The sequence below is a fragment of the Oryx dammah genome, unplaced genomic scaffold, assembly GCF_014754425.2.
Source record: "Oryx dammah isolate SB20612 unplaced genomic scaffold, SCBI_Odam_1.1 HiC_scaffold_19, whole genome shotgun sequence".
Taxonomy (NCBI): domain Eukaryota; kingdom Metazoa; phylum Chordata; class Mammalia; order Artiodactyla; family Bovidae; genus Oryx; species Oryx dammah.
In genome coordinates this window covers 34,240,252-34,255,903 of record NW_024070203.1, presented here as the reverse complement: position 1 = coordinate 34,255,903, position 15,652 = coordinate 34,240,252, and positions in this window count along the sequence as shown.

The following is a 15,652-nucleotide window of genomic DNA, read 5'->3' as shown; positions in this document are numbered from 1 at the left end:
TATATGGAGTTTTGCACTGTTTCTAGGTTTTGGTTAATATGAATAGAACTGCTGTAAATGTTTGTGTACAAGTCTGGGTGGTTTATGTTTCCAGCTTCTCTTGAGTTGAAGTGCTGGGTTATAGGTATGCATGTGCTCAACTTTTTGAGAAACGATAACTGTTTCCCAAAGTGGTCGTAACATTTCCACCAGCAATGTATGAAGTTCTGGTTTCTCCACATCCTTGTCAACTTGGTATTTTTAACCCATTTGATTTTAGCCATTCTAGTAGGTAGATAGTGACCTATTCTTACTCATCCCACCCCTACTCCCAGCCCCAGGCAACGACAAGCCTGTTATCTATCTGTGTGGATTTGCTTATTTGTATAAATGGAATTGGACTTTCCTGGTAGCTCAGATGGTAAAGAATGTGCCTACAAAGCAGGAGACCTGGGTTCGATCCCTGGATCCCTAAATCAGGAAGATTCCCTGGAGAGGGGAATGGCAATCCACTCCCTTACTCTTGCCTGGAGAATTCCACAGACAGAGGAGCCTGGCGGGCTACAGTCCATGAAGTCGCAAGGAGTCGGACATGACTGAGCAACTAACACACACATAAATAGATTCATACAATATGTGGGCCTTTGTGATTGCCTTCTTAAATGTATCATCGTATTTTCAAGGTTCTTCCATGTTTTAGCATGAATCAGGACTTTATCTCTTTTTATTGCAGAATAATAGTCCATTGTGTGGATATACCACATTTTATGTATTCATTCATCAAGTTGATGGACATATGGGTTGTTTCCGCTTTGGGGCTATATGTATACATTGCTTTTATAAGCATTCATATACAAGTTCTTTGGGATGTCTGTTTTCATTTTTCTCTAGGAATGGGATTGTGGGGTCATATGGTACCTCTATGTTTAATTGTTTGAGGAAATATTAAACTGTTTTCTAGAGGGCTGCACCATTTTATATGCCCGCCAGTGGTGCTCTACTGTCTCATTAACACTTATTGTCTGTCTTCTTGATTACAGCCATCCTAGCGGCCATGAAGCAGCATCTCATTGAAGTTTTGATTTGCACTTCCTAACGACTAGTGGGAGTGAGCATCTTTTCATGTGCTTATTGGCCATTGTCATAATATCATTGTGAGTATGTCTAATAGGATTTAGTTATACTATCTTGGTTTATTTCTTGCCACAAGATCATGAAACACACAAAAGTCAAAGATTAAAATTATACATATCAACTCAACTGCAAATAAATAATTTTTTATTATTATCACTTAAAAGTGTAGGAAACTATTAAGGTCAACAAAGAAGGAAAACAGATTTTAATTTTCATGTAAGCTCCCTGAAAAATACTTCCTATTGGATCAGAGGTAAGGTGTGCAGAATCGATTTGTCTTGTCTTCTGAATTTGAAGTCTCTACTCATGTGTAGCACAGGAGCCCCCAGTTGTGGGAATCACAGACACGTCCCAGTACTCCGAAGCACTCCGGCCCAAGATCTGGGCGTCTAATCTGGGAATGTCCTTCCCCAGCTCGGCCAGCTTCCCTGCCATTCTTCGTAAGGACTGTGTGTATGGCACCAGAGTCACTTTCCCAGAAGTGCTTCTGGGACCTCGGGCCGCACAAAGGGGCTGTTAACCGAGGTCCCCTCCCTGCTGGCTCAGCTGACTCCAGGCCCCGGTCACACACGGCTCCCAGTTCCTATCAACTTTTCCCAAAGGAGCCCTGGGCTCCTGCAGGAGCCAGCACTTCTCTGGAACAGGAAGCTCTATTTACACTGTCTTGGAGCCCGGTGCTCATCCATAAAAGGGAAAAGACTCCTTTAGGAAAAGGGCAGGGTGCCTGGAAACTTTAAAAGTGAAAGCTTTGCAATGGGTTTCTGCTGTTTTAATGCTTTTGTTTGATAGTTTTTCAAAATATAAAAACACATGCTCTTTGGGAGTTGAACAGTAAACCTGAAAGCTGACATGAGTTCAAGAAACAAAAAATATAGGGAGCATGTCATGTGGACTCTCCAGAGCACACACCTAGGGCAGTTATTTCTCTCCTTAGCCTTCTAGAATATAACTCCATGCAGACATACTGACTTATGCATGAATTATTCAATCATACTTTAAATAAGGAAGAAAGGTTATTGAGGGTTTATCATGATACCATGGTCTATGGATGGTTGTTACCAATTTTCCATGTAAATCCTCTCCTATCAGCTGATAAACACACTTAAGGAGTGATCTGAACCCCAAATTCAGCCAAGAATATATATCTGCCAAGAAAAGAGTGCAGTGGGGGAAGGGCACTGGGGGTGAGCTTTCGGAATCAGAGCTCTCAGAGGGTTTCATCATAAAGCAATAAATTGCTCAATAAATTGTTTATAGATAATTTGAATTATTAAAAATAATTATGAATCAAACTTACTATTAATGGTAATTAAGGACAACTGTTACGAATTGTTACTAAGCATTGAGTTAAGTGCTTTACACATATAAACTCATTTAAGCCTCACGATAACCTTGTGAATTACATTGTTGTTGTTTAGATGCAAAGTCATGTCTGACTCTGCGACCCCAGGGACTGTAGGGCACCAGGCTCCTCTGTCCATGCAATTCTCCAGGCAAGAATATTGGAGTGGGTTGCCATTTCCTCCTCCAGGAGATCTTCCCAACCCAGGGAATGAACTCATGTCTCCTGCACTGCAGGCAGATTCTTTACCACTGAACCACCTAGGAAGCCTGTGAATTACATACTACGGGAATTAATGCTAAGGAACTTGGCTAAAGGAATGGTAAATAGTGAAGCCAGGACATAAACTCTGGATACCTAGTCTCACAGATTGGTGCCCTAACCATTGTGCTCCATTGCCTCTTATACTCTATGTCTAACCAGGTCCTAAGCAGTTTAGCACTTGAAATTTAAACAACACCAAAAATGTGGCAGGTTTCATGAGAGAACATATCCATTCATTCTTCATTTATTCAGAACCTGATAACACCCAGGACCATGCCTAGATCAAAAGAGGTGATTCTGATGTCCTGGAGAGACAGGCTGAGGCCAGCATCCTTGTTCCATATCAGCACTTCCACACTCCCGGGCAGAGATCTACCCATCTATCCAGCTGTGTCTCCCTCACCTCCATCATCACCTCCTCCCCAGGCTTCTGTGAGAGGTCCCCTGTATATCTCTGGGCTCATGTTTTCACTGGCTGGCATATGCTCCCTGCCTTTCGGCCACTCAGGTTCACCTCTCAAACCCCGGCTCAGGCATCGCCTTTCCTGACCTCTGCAAAGAGGCTTCATCATCCTTCTTCCTTTGGGCGCCCTAGGTCCCGCCGGCCTCACCCACTGCTGGTAGCAATGTTTCACTGTCCCTTTGTCACAGCGCCAGCCTGAAAGGCTCTGGAGAACAGAGCTGGATCTTAGGCACCCGTGAAGCTCTACCTGAGCCCAGCGCCTCACAGAGAGGTTGGTACATGTGGAGTTGTCCTGATAAGCTGAGTTGATCATCTTCTTGAAGTTACTTTATTCAACCTCCAAGACTCCAGAGAAATTTTATCATAGAGAGAAGTAACCACTAGGCCCGCAGCTGAGAGGTGCAGGTTTGAGGGTGGCTTTTGTTTCTTGCTCACCTTGCAGCTGTTCCTACTCTGCAGATGACACAGGTCTGGGGGCAAGAGATTGGATGGAGAGGAATGAAGCGAGGATGAAGGTGATAGTTCAGAGCCTAAACTTTGGGAGAAAACAGTACATAATTGCCTCCCTCTGTAATCAAATTGTTGTCCATAGCTATCTTGTTGCTTTCCAGCTCTTTCCATGTGACTTTCTTGGGATCACCAGTGACCTCCGCATGGCTGCCCCCATAAACCGCTTCTCTGAGTCTTCAGGACCAGACCAGGATGGAAGGCAGTCTTCTTCAGAGGAGGAGTGGCCACTCTGTTGTATCAGGAGGAGAGGAAAACTCCAGCAGGTGCAGGTGATGGTAGAGACTTGGTGGCCCCAAATCCAGAGAGATCTTGTCTGATACATGTTATGAAGCAAAAATGGAAGCCAAAGTCTGTGAGGGAGAGGTGGGACATATTTGAGGTTGTAGGAGATAGAGAATGTTTGGAAAGCTTTCTCAGAGGCTGGCAAATAAGCAGATCAGAGAGACATGGTGAGATTGCTGACAAAAGGAGCACTGTGTGGTTAGTGGTCCAGGGTGTACAGCGACGCTGGTGTGCCTGGCCGGGGACCTTTCCCCTAGCAGTATTAGCTGGCTGCTGCAAGGACAAATACTGAGTATTATCAGTTCATCCTGCCTTTACTCTGCCAGGCAGAGTTTAGAGCCGGTAAAAAAGAGGTGGCCTGACGGTCTCCCGCATCTGACCTGAATCTGGGGACCGTCAGCTGAGGAGGGGGCAGTGTGGAAGGGTGAACAGCCCGAGGTCAAAGGATGGTGGTGGCGGGACTCTGACCAAGAAGAGGCAGGAACAGTCTGTGTGACCATAGCGGAGGATGTCTGAGTCTGTCATTTTGGAGGTGGACCAGTTTCAAGAGATAACGCAGTTCAGACTTCACATTCTGCACCATGAGAACAGGAAGCCGTGGCCCAGCAGAGAATTTGGTCACTGGGTCAAGGAGCTAAGAGGTTGCAGGGTTGAATGTGTCAGAACAAAGGGAAACACAGGGATGGGGAGGAAGAATCAGGTTCTGAGTCTCTGGTGAAGGGTGGTGAGTGTCCAGGAGAGGCCTCTGTCTTCAAACTTTTTTGGGGTGTGGGGGAGGTGCAGGCTGACCTTGACAGTGCTTTGGTTGTCAGTTCCCCTTTGAGGATACCCACCCTCCTCCCTGGTGGCTCAGTGGTAAAGCATCTCCCTGCCAATGCAGGAGACAGGGATTCGATCCCTGGGTCAGGAAGATCCTCTGGAGAAAAGAATGGCAACCCACTCCAGCATTCTTTCCTGGAGAATTCCATGGACAGAGGAGCCTGGCAGACTACAGTTCACAAGGTCACCAAGAGTCGGACACGACTTAGTGACTTAGCGCAGACAGATAGCACTTCTCCAAGGCTGTGAGAGAGTCAGTAAACCTGACTCACCTCCAAACCCTGACTCACCTCCTGCCTTCCACACTCAAGCTTTATCTGCTCTTCTGGGCTGGCCATTTGAAACCTTCTTAGCTATAAGAACCAGTCACTCAAATTAAAGAGAGGAATAAAAGTATTTAAAAAATACTGCAAATGGGACAGTTTTCTGTTTAAAATTAGAAAACCCACTGCTTTTAAAACTAGATTTGTATGCAGCCAAAGGAAAAAAAAAATGGGGTCCTATAAATTCTGAAGAAAAACTGGTGGTGGATTTAGCACCTGGGAGAGTGAGCTTGGGGCGGTGGGGCAGGGGTTGGTGGGTGAGGGGTTTGGGTGGGAGTGAGGTGGGACCTCATAGGACACACTGCTTCCTCCTAAGCACCCTGCGTCTTCTAGAAGCCAGCCGGACTGCTTATGGGGCACTGTGCCCTTTCTCAGCCCACATCAAGGAACCTGGAACAAAGCCAGGTTTTGTCTCCTGGGCTAACAGAGGAGGCTGAAGAACATTTTTTTTATTTGATATCATATCACTTTGGGATCAGGCAACTCCCAAACAGATTTCCTCTGTGGTGAAATACCTTTTTTCCTTAAAAAAAAAAAAGGCAATTTCTTAGTAAAGATTACTCAGCTACTCCTTACCATAACCCATGAAGACAAGATGTATTTTTAGTTTTTGTCTTAATAGCAAGGAAACTCACTCACGGTGGAAAATGATTTCACTAAGCCCATCCAGTGAGTCAGGCCCAGGTCTGAGATGGACAAATGAGGTACTCCAGGTCTCCGGTATTAACTTTCTAGGTACTGCTAATAATCTGAGACAAAAGTTGGGGGGGGGAAGCAGCCTTATGGTATCTTTGGAAAGTCATTTCAATGCCAGGTTTTGTGATTAGAGAACCTGGCACCCTTCCCTGTGGAAAGACTCTGCTCAGTACTCCGGTGAGGAAGACAGGAGGGGACAGGTGTGATGAACAGAGCACATCACGATACAAAAGCTGCTCAATAAAAGAAGCCCCTCTGTCACTGCCCTGCCCACCAGTCGGCCTTCTTCCATGGCATCCCCCCAGTGAGGCCGGACTCATGGGGTGACAGTTCCCCCACCCAGAGTCTTTCTTCATCATGGACCTGACCTCCTGGTCCAGCTCCTACAAAGAAACAAATGAGCTGAGCACCAGGCTGTGCTTTTTCAGTCCCTGTGCTTAGGATCCTGTGACATCTATACTTCTAACTACATGTGTGAGAACCTAATTCTGCCTGAGGAGGGTTTAGTCGCTAAGTCGTGTCTGACGCTTGCAATCCCATGGACTGTATAGCCCACCAGGCTCCTCTGTCAATGGAATTTTCTGGGTAAGAAGACTGGAGCGGGTTTGCCATTTCGTTTTCCAGGGCACCTTCCTGACCCAGAGATCAAACCCACGTCTCCTGCATTATAGGTGGATTCTTTACCACTGAGCCACCAGGGAAGCCTTCTGCCTAAAGGACTTACTGATTAAGTCATTCAGAAAAACAAAACACTACCTTTGTCAGCAGAGCATTCTGAGATGAGGCTGCTGCTGCTACTGCTAAGTCACTTCAGTCGTGTCCAACTCTGTGTGACCCCATAGACGGCAGCCCACCAGGCTCCCCCGTCCCTGGGATTCTCCAGGCAAGAACACTGGAGTGGGTTGCCACCAGGCTCCTCCATCCATGGGATTTTCCAGGCAAGAGTCCTGGAGTGGGGTGCCATTGATGAGGAGGCTAGATTTCCTAAACTCTGCCAAAATCAGCAGTGCCTCACACGCGAGGCTGGATGTGTTACTGATTGTCCCACAGGGGTTCTGGTCCTTCTCGTTTCTTTCCGCAAATCCTATTTTAATGGCACACATCTCTCTGTAGGTCAGACTGATAGAGATGCTGAGACAATGGCAATGTGTGTACAATGAAGATATTCCCCTAGTTATCTTATGGCTCGTTTCTTTTAAGTGAGGTATGAATAGGTCTTTCCTTCGATGCCATGTTGTTTAGAAACAGGATTGTATCTGTACCTCTTTTTAAAGTTCAAGGGAACTCTTGCTGAGAAAAGATTATATAATCACTAAAGGAAGATGGTTTAGGTATTTAGTTCGGAATCTCTGAATTCTGACATAACCTTATTGCAATGTTTTCTCATTCTCTTCCGTCAATAAGGTGTTAGCTTCTCCCTTCTGAACAGAAGAGTCAAAAAAAAAAAAAAAAAAAACTTAGTACTTAAAAAAAAAAAAAAAAGAACATACTTCTTACTTTTAAAAAGCCCGTTCTAGTGTTTGAGGGAAAAAAATAGATTGTGAATCTCCCCCATTGAATTTTAACAGTTTCATTAACTACTGTAGAGCATTGGGATGACTTTTGGAGCTAAACAGGTTGAGAAGTTTACACTACCGGCCCAATGTTAGAAAATGTTCTGCTAACACAGAACCGTGGAGCCACAAATATTATCTGCAGGGCGTCTAGAGCAGGCGTGCCTGCCAGGCCGGGGTCTCAGCCTGGACGGCCTCCAAGCGACACAGGACAGTGAACAGATCCCATCCCCACCAACCGCCTTCACACCCTCTCCCGACCCCCGCTCCCCTGGCCCACAACCCTCACCCTCCCTGTGCCCCCAGGTCATCGCTAGGGCTTGTGCAAATCCAGGTCCAGAAGAGCGGAGGCCAGAAGTTCGCCTCCAGGGCCCACTGAGACCCCACTGGCCCCCAGATCTCCGGCCTCTCAGAGGGGACAGAGGACGGGAGCTCCATCTTTGCACACTCCCCCAGCGCCCCTTGTCCATCCCAGGGTAGTCCTGGGCCAGCTCCACTTGACAGCCCCTTGCTGAGCATCTCTGCCTCCGAAGAGCTCCGCAGCACGTGCCTGTCGGTTTTCGTCCTCCTTAGCAAACCCACCACCGCAAATCCGACGCCACCTGCTCCCTCCTGGTCCGCTCCTTCCAGGGTGGGAGTGACACCTCATCCACCCCCTGAAGGGCCACGTGGACAGAATCAGGGTGGACCCCTGGGGACCACTGGACTCCTGACCTGCGGTAGTCCCGACCTCCTCCCGGTCCTTGCGCCTCCTCCTGCCCAGGGCCTACTTTCTGAACTTCGTCCTCTGGTCTCCTCCTCAGCCTTCAGATAAAGTCCGCCCCCTGACCACCCGAGGCGGGGGTCTAAGGGTGTCTCCCTCCAGGACGTCACCCGTGGTCTCAGGTGGGTTCATGCCCTCCCCTGCTCCTCTTACCTCCTGGACTTTCTCCTCTTTCAGCAAACTTTCTCTAGATCCCATTTCCCACACCCAGGTGGGAAAGGCGAGGTGCCTTTCAGGGACCCAGACTCATGTTTACCTGGTTACCCAGGTCGTGGTCAGCATCCTGCCACAAGCAATATGCTTGGTCATCATTCTCCCCAAGACCGTGGTGAGAAGTGATCTGGGTCCTCCTCCACTTGGCTGCTATTTCCTGTCTCTCCCCTGGGCCTGCCTTTCTCTAGAGCACCTGCATTTCCCATTTTTCCTGTGTCTGAGGAAGGAAGAGATGAGCCTGCTCATGCTTGACTGTCTACAGAGTAAAGAGTAGGTGGTAATAACACCTGCACAGTGCCTCACTGCTCGGCTTCCACTGGCTCCAGTCTCACTTTCCCAGCAGGCATAGAGCTAATTAGGTTCATTTGCTTATGGCATCCTCTCAAACAGTGTGGTGCGTGTGTGTGTTAGTCATTCAGTTGCCTCCGACTCTTGTGACCTTATGGATTGTAGCCCACCAAGCTCTTCTGTCCATGGGATTTCTCAGGCAAGAATACTGAGTGGGTTGCCATTTCCTTCTCTAGGGGACCTTCCTGACCCAGGGATCGAACTCGGGTCTCCCGCATTGCAGACAGATTCTTTACCATCTGAGCTACCAGGGAACAAAAGCTTCACATATTTAGTATTTTCTAAAAAAAAAAAAAAAAACCTGACATATATAAGAAAAAAATCACCTATAATTCTAGCTAAAATTTTAAAATATTTTATAATTTCATAGCCCACAAATAGTTATTATATTATTCAGACTGTGAGTGTTTCATGGGTCTGGGCTTTCATTTTGGGGAAGATGTAAAATTTCTGGAGGTAGATGGTGCTGGTAGTTTCAAAATACTGTGAATGCACTTAATGCTACTGAGAAGTTCACCCTCAAAATAGTTAAAATGGTATGATTTGTGCCACATATACTTTTACTATAATTTTATTTTAAAAGAGAAAAGCATTAATCAAAGCTGTGTGTTTATGGTTTGCACACTTTTTTACATGTAAAAGTCTTTTTTAAAGCCTATTAAGCCTAAGTTTATTTTTGTTTTTATTTTTGTTACACTAGGTGGTGGGTCAAAAAAGATCTTGCTGTCATACAGAGTGAAATAAGTCAGAAAGAGAAAAACAAATATCATATATATAGACATTTCATATACATATGAATTTCAAATATCATATGATTCCAAATATCATATACAGATTTCTATATATGAAATCTAGACAAATGGTACAGATGAACCTATTTGCAGGGCAGGAACAGAGACACAGACCTAGAGAACAGATATGTGAACACAGTGGGTACAAAAGGGGAGGAACTGGGAGATTGGGATTGACATATATACACTATCGACACTGTAACTATGAGAACCTACTGCATAGCACAGGGAACTCTACTCAGTGCTCTGTGGTGACCTAAATGGGAGGAAAATTTTAAAAAGAAGGGATATATGTAAATGTATAGCTGATTCACTCTGCTCTACCGCAGAAACTAATACGACATTGTAAAGCAACTAAACTCTGATAAATTAATTAAATTGAATAAAACCCACCCAAATGCTAATTGTAATCATCACTGTTTGGAAACTTTTGAAACATGGTGTTTTTCCATCCATTGAACTGGCAAATATTTCTATTGCTTGAAGAACTGAAGGATAGTTCCTGCTTTTTCATCTCACCTCCCAAATCAAAAAACCCAAGATTTGACAACTTGGTGACTCCCCCTTACTGCTATTTCCTGAGGTTTGTCGGCAGCTATTTATGCTTCTGCTTAGATTTCCCTCTTCCAACATGGCCAGGGCTGGCAGGCGTGCCCTCCAGTAATGAGGAGACCAAGTTCTCACTCAGGTTTCCTCTTCTTGAGGGGACCCCCGGGGTTAGACCGTCATCTAGTGATGGCCAGGGTCAAGCTTTCAAAGATTCTCTGATTATCAGGAAGCCTTCTTCAGCTAAATGATTTTTTTAAACTTCCCTGTCAGCAGGAAAAAAATCCTTCTGAAATAAATTATTTGCTTTGGGCATGGAAATCAAGGGAAAATGTTAGAAGATATTTATTTAAGATAAGACTGCTAATTTATCATTATAATTTACTTAAAAAAACATTCATAGCCACTTCTTGAAATGCAAGATCACTTGCTCTTGAACAATGTAAGTTTTGGTGACAGTTCATAATTACATAACAGTTACACTAATTATAAAGAATTATTTATTTAGATAAAATAGACTTGCTATAATTATGATCTGAAATGGTAATATCCAGACAGATTTTAATTAGGAAGGATCATATGTGTATGTGTGTGTGTGTATTCTAAATTCTCTTGGTTGATAAAAATAGGGAAAAAAAATTGTGAGTTATTTAAACTGCCTGCAATACAGGAGACCCAGGGGTACGATCCCTGGGTTGGAAAGGTTCCCTGGAGAAGGAAATCTTCTCCACTGAAGTGGGCTATACCCACTCCAGTATTCTCTGGAGAATTCCGTGGACAGAGAAGCCTGGAGGGTTACAGTCCATGGGGTCGAAGAGTTGGACACGACTGAGCCCTATTTACTGAAATGCTGACTTGGATATTTCTTAACTGTATAAATCAAAAAAAGAAAGCCAGGAAGTTAAAAATCCAGACTTTTAAAGATGAACTTCCTTTGCAGTCTGTACTCAGTAAAATCATATTTTTTATTTAATTTTACATTTAAAAGTATCTCTCATGTTGATGTAGTATCATATGTGCTATCTCAGTTTTTAATATGAAAATGAACTCTTAGCAACTTCCCTGGTGGTCCAGTGGCTAACACTGTGAGCTCCCAATGCAGGGGAGCCAGATCCCCACTCAATGAAGATCAAAGATTCAGAGTGCTGCAGCTAAGACCTGGCACAGCCAAATAAATTAATATTTTAGAAAATTAGTTCAAAAAAAAAAAAAGAAAATTAGTTCATAGACTATGTGTCAATATATATGTCCTGAAACCATAAGTACTGTTTAGATTTGCAAGACCATCAAGTGAAGCTACATTTTTACCAGGTGTGTAAAATTACTCTTCCTCTTTATTTGTAAGTTCGAGTTGACAAGCATTGAGAAGACTTCCATTGATTCTGCATCTAAAGGACACACTTAGTCTCTAAAATATTTGAAGATTTATTCAAACAACTTTTTGAATACATGAAGAATTCATTTATTTTCCCTTAACTTTATTGGGGGTACAATATTTTTTTGGCCTGGTGACTCATGTGATCTTAGTTCCCCGACCAGTGATTGAACTTGTGTCCTCTGCGGTGAATTTGCAGAGTCCTATCCACTGTCCCTTGAGAGTCCCTTGGACTGCGAGGAGATCCAACCAGTCCATTCTAAAGGAGATCAATCCTGGGTGTTCATTGGAAGGACTGATGCTAAAGCTGAAACTCCAATACTTTGGCCACCTCATGCGAAGAGTTGACTCATTGGAAAAGACCCTGATGCTGGGAGGGATTGGGGGCAGGAGGAGACGGGGACGACAGAGGATGAGATGGTTGGATGGCATCACCGACTTGATGGATATGAGTTTGAGTAAACTCTGGGAGTTGGTGATGGACAGGGAGGCCTGGCGTGCTGCGATTCATGGGGTTGCAAAGAGTCAGACATGACTGAGCAACTGAACTGAAGTGATCCACTGTCCCACCAGGGAATTGTGGTTGGTACACCTATTGGTTGTATTATTAATAGTGATACAATCATATGTCAGTCAAATCATTATGCTTGCAACTTAAAAGTATACAGTGCTTTAATTATATCTCAATAAAACTGAAAGAAAATGATAATAATAATACAATCAGAGTCCTAACTCATATTCAGTGAGCATTTTCAGTTTTCCAGGTGCTATTCCTGTGTTTTACGTTTATAATGTCATTTAATCCTCACGTTAGCTCTGGGGTGGTGAGAGTACTATTATTATCCCCCGTTTTCAGAGGAGGGAAGCCAAGCACAGAGAAGTTAAGTAGCACAGACTTAACCTGTGAAAACAGCTACTTAACAAGAGTCAGAGAATCCCCAACAGGACTGGGAGGCAGCACATTTCCATCCTTAGTCTACTCAGGATCCGTCCTGCTTGGTGTGATGGTTCCACATCTGGTCCACATCTAGCCAAGAGCACATCCACAGTCATTCTGATTCAAAGTCTCTGCAATCACTGGATAGTCACTGACTTGAGGATAGGGGTCAGACCTGTCCTCTCTGAGCCTCCTTGGGCGAAGTTCCATCCACTGCCAGAGAGATGAGAAAGTCTGGCCAAGTAAATCTGGTGAGGACTGGAGTCTACCCAATTTCCAATGCAAAATAACTTTGAGGCTGAACTTTAATCTTTCAACACTTCAGTGAAATAAAATTTAGACAGAACATCTCAGGATTTCCTGACCTTACCTTTACTCTGACTGAGAATCCTCGCTGTACAGTTGAAAAGACCTTTAATTCAACTCTTTAATTGTCTTTAATTCAACTTTTGAACATACTCGGCTCTGGAAAACTTATTGGAGGGAAACAGCCAGGCTCTAAAGTTTAGTTTATTTTGAGAGTCACAACTAATATCACCACCTAAATCTGGAAGATTCTGGCAAATGGCTAAAGCTGGGATAAGTAAGCTAGTGCTTGCCTTCTAGGTCTTCCACAAGGAATAAATGATACAAAGAATATTGGAAAAGCTGAACATTGGAAAGCCTGGATCATTGTTTTATCCATGTTTATCATTTCAAAGAGTTTCCGAGGGTTATGTATAGCAAACACCATCAAGAAAGTGAAAAGACAGCCCACAGAATGGGAAAAAATATTTGTAAATCATAAATCTGATAAAAGACTTATATCTTGCATATATAGTGTTTTTACACATACGTTAATAATTAAAAAACAAGTAATTAAGTGTTTTACATGGTCAAAGGGTCTGAATAAATATTTCACCAAAAAAGGTGTACAAATAGCCAACAAGTACATGAAAAGATACTCAGCATCATTAGTCATTAGGGAAATGCAAATCAAAACCAGAAGACACCAGTTTACACCTACTAGGATGGCTATAATTTAAAAAATCAGACAATAAGCATTGACAAGGATACAGAGAAAGTGGAACAATCATATGACCACTCGTGGGAATGAAAAATGATGTGTATTCACACAAAGCTTGTACAGAAATATTCATAGCAGCATTTTTCGTAATAGCCAAAAGTGGGGACAACCCAAATGCTCACAAATGGATGAATAAATAAATAAAATGTGATACTTCCATAGAATGGAATATTAGACAGTAAGAAAGCACCAATACACACTACAACACAGATGAACCATAAAAATCCTACGTTAAGTGAAAGTCAGACACAAGAGGTCATATATCGTATGATTCCATTTATGTGAAATGACAGAACAGGCAAATCCACAAAGAAAGCAGATCAGTGGTGGCCTCAGTCTGGGAACTGGGAGGAGGGGCCATGACTATTGACTATTGAACCACAGGTGGTTCATGAAAATGTTCTAAAATTAACTGTGATGATTGTACAATTCTGTGACTATATTAAAAATAATTGAATGGTACACTTGAAAGAGATAAAATGTATGGTTCATGAACTCTATCTCAATGAGCCCATCAACAAGGCTATATACATTATATAATACAACTCATATTCAAATTTTAAGACTCACAGAACAATATTACATATTGCACATACAAACACATACTTGGAAACACGCAGGCCAGGGTGGTTAAAAATATGGAAAAACTTGTACTGACTTATCAGAATTGATGCCACGCTTTACCCAAAGGGGAACACATGGAGAACATCCATCTAGCAGGTGAGAAAGGCAAACGCCGAAGTTCAGACAGCAGTCACCTCCTTGTGGGGAGGGACGGGTGGGACTTTGGAGAGGGGACCACACTGTCGTCAACTGTTCCTTTAAAAGAAAACTCTCCAGTAAACAACACAAAATGTCTAGATCTCATCAAAGGTGGCTGGTGAGTACCAGAACATCCATTGTCTGACTCCCTGTGTTTTTCTGTTTGCTTCAGAGATGTCACAGTTTCAAAAACTGTACCTTTCTAAGCTGTTCCCACTAAAGGCCCTGACAACTGTCTAATCAGGGCTGTTTATTGCTGGTTGTTAAACATTTGCCAGCATTCTGCGGAGTGCAGACCAAAAAAGCCTGGTCATTTCCACAAAAGCGAGAACGGGACGGATCTTCATGGGTCACGGGGAGGAAAAGACGCTGTCTAGGCATGAAGTTGCCCAGGTCTCCCGAAATCAGGTTTGCACAACAAGAACAAGAATTGTCCTAGAGCACACAGCAGCCAGTCGGGCTCCCACAAAACCAGGCTGTCCAGCTCCCCCCGAAACACTCTTCTAGGAGTGTGCACGCTGGCCAGAAACTTCCTGACCTGGAAGCAGAAGGTTTAAGAGCACTTCTGGTAACTCTTGGATTAAACCCCTGATTTCTGGGAGCAAGTTATTAAGAGTTTTAAACTTTCTGGCACAGGCATGTTGCTAGAAATACTTCATCTGTTATTTAATAAACTAACCACAATATTCCAACTTCAAGGATGCCAGCAAAACAAAACAAAATCTTAAGTCTTTCTTGTCCTTTTCAACTGTAGGACCCGGGTTTAAAGACTAAATTTTTTAATGTAATTTAATCCGAGGGCTGTATTTAAAGTCCCATAAGAGTTTAGATCAAATTCAGTGAAAATATAGAAAGTGTTGACTGGCTGTTAAAGCAAGCTGCCTCCAGCACCTTGGCCAGGTTCCCCACCTCCCTGCCCGCTGAAGTCTCTACTCTCCTGGCGTCAAGTTGCTGCGGATTCTGGAGTGGGTAGGGGAGTGCGAGGGTGGGCGCTCAGGAACAAATGGTGCCCTGTGCCCTCTCAGGTCACTTTGTAGCCGGTGCTGTTCTCCCCGCTCCCCTGGGGTCTCCTGCATCACATAAACCCCTGGGCGAGTTCGTCCCTTCCCCCGGTGATTCATGACCGCGCGTCCTTCCAAGGGGGATTAAAAATACAATGCATGACAGCATCGCAGCGTCTGCAATTCCCAAGGAAGAAGGCGCTTTGGACGTTCCCTGCCGAGCCCGGCGACCAAGCGCCAGGGAGTGTGTCCGAAGGCGCGGGGCCCCGGGACAGTCTGTGCCGCTGCGGGCAGGAAGCGGCGGTCGCTGCAGCGCGCTGGCCGAGATAACGCCATTGTGTGGCCGCCGGCGGCCGCTCCCAGCGCGAGAGCCGGGCCTGGCGTCGGGCGCCCTGGCCGCGCGCCAGCGGGCCTGCAGCCCCTCCCGGCGCGCACACACAGAGCGGCCACACCTCTCCTTCCCGAGGAAATCTGGCCAGAAAGCC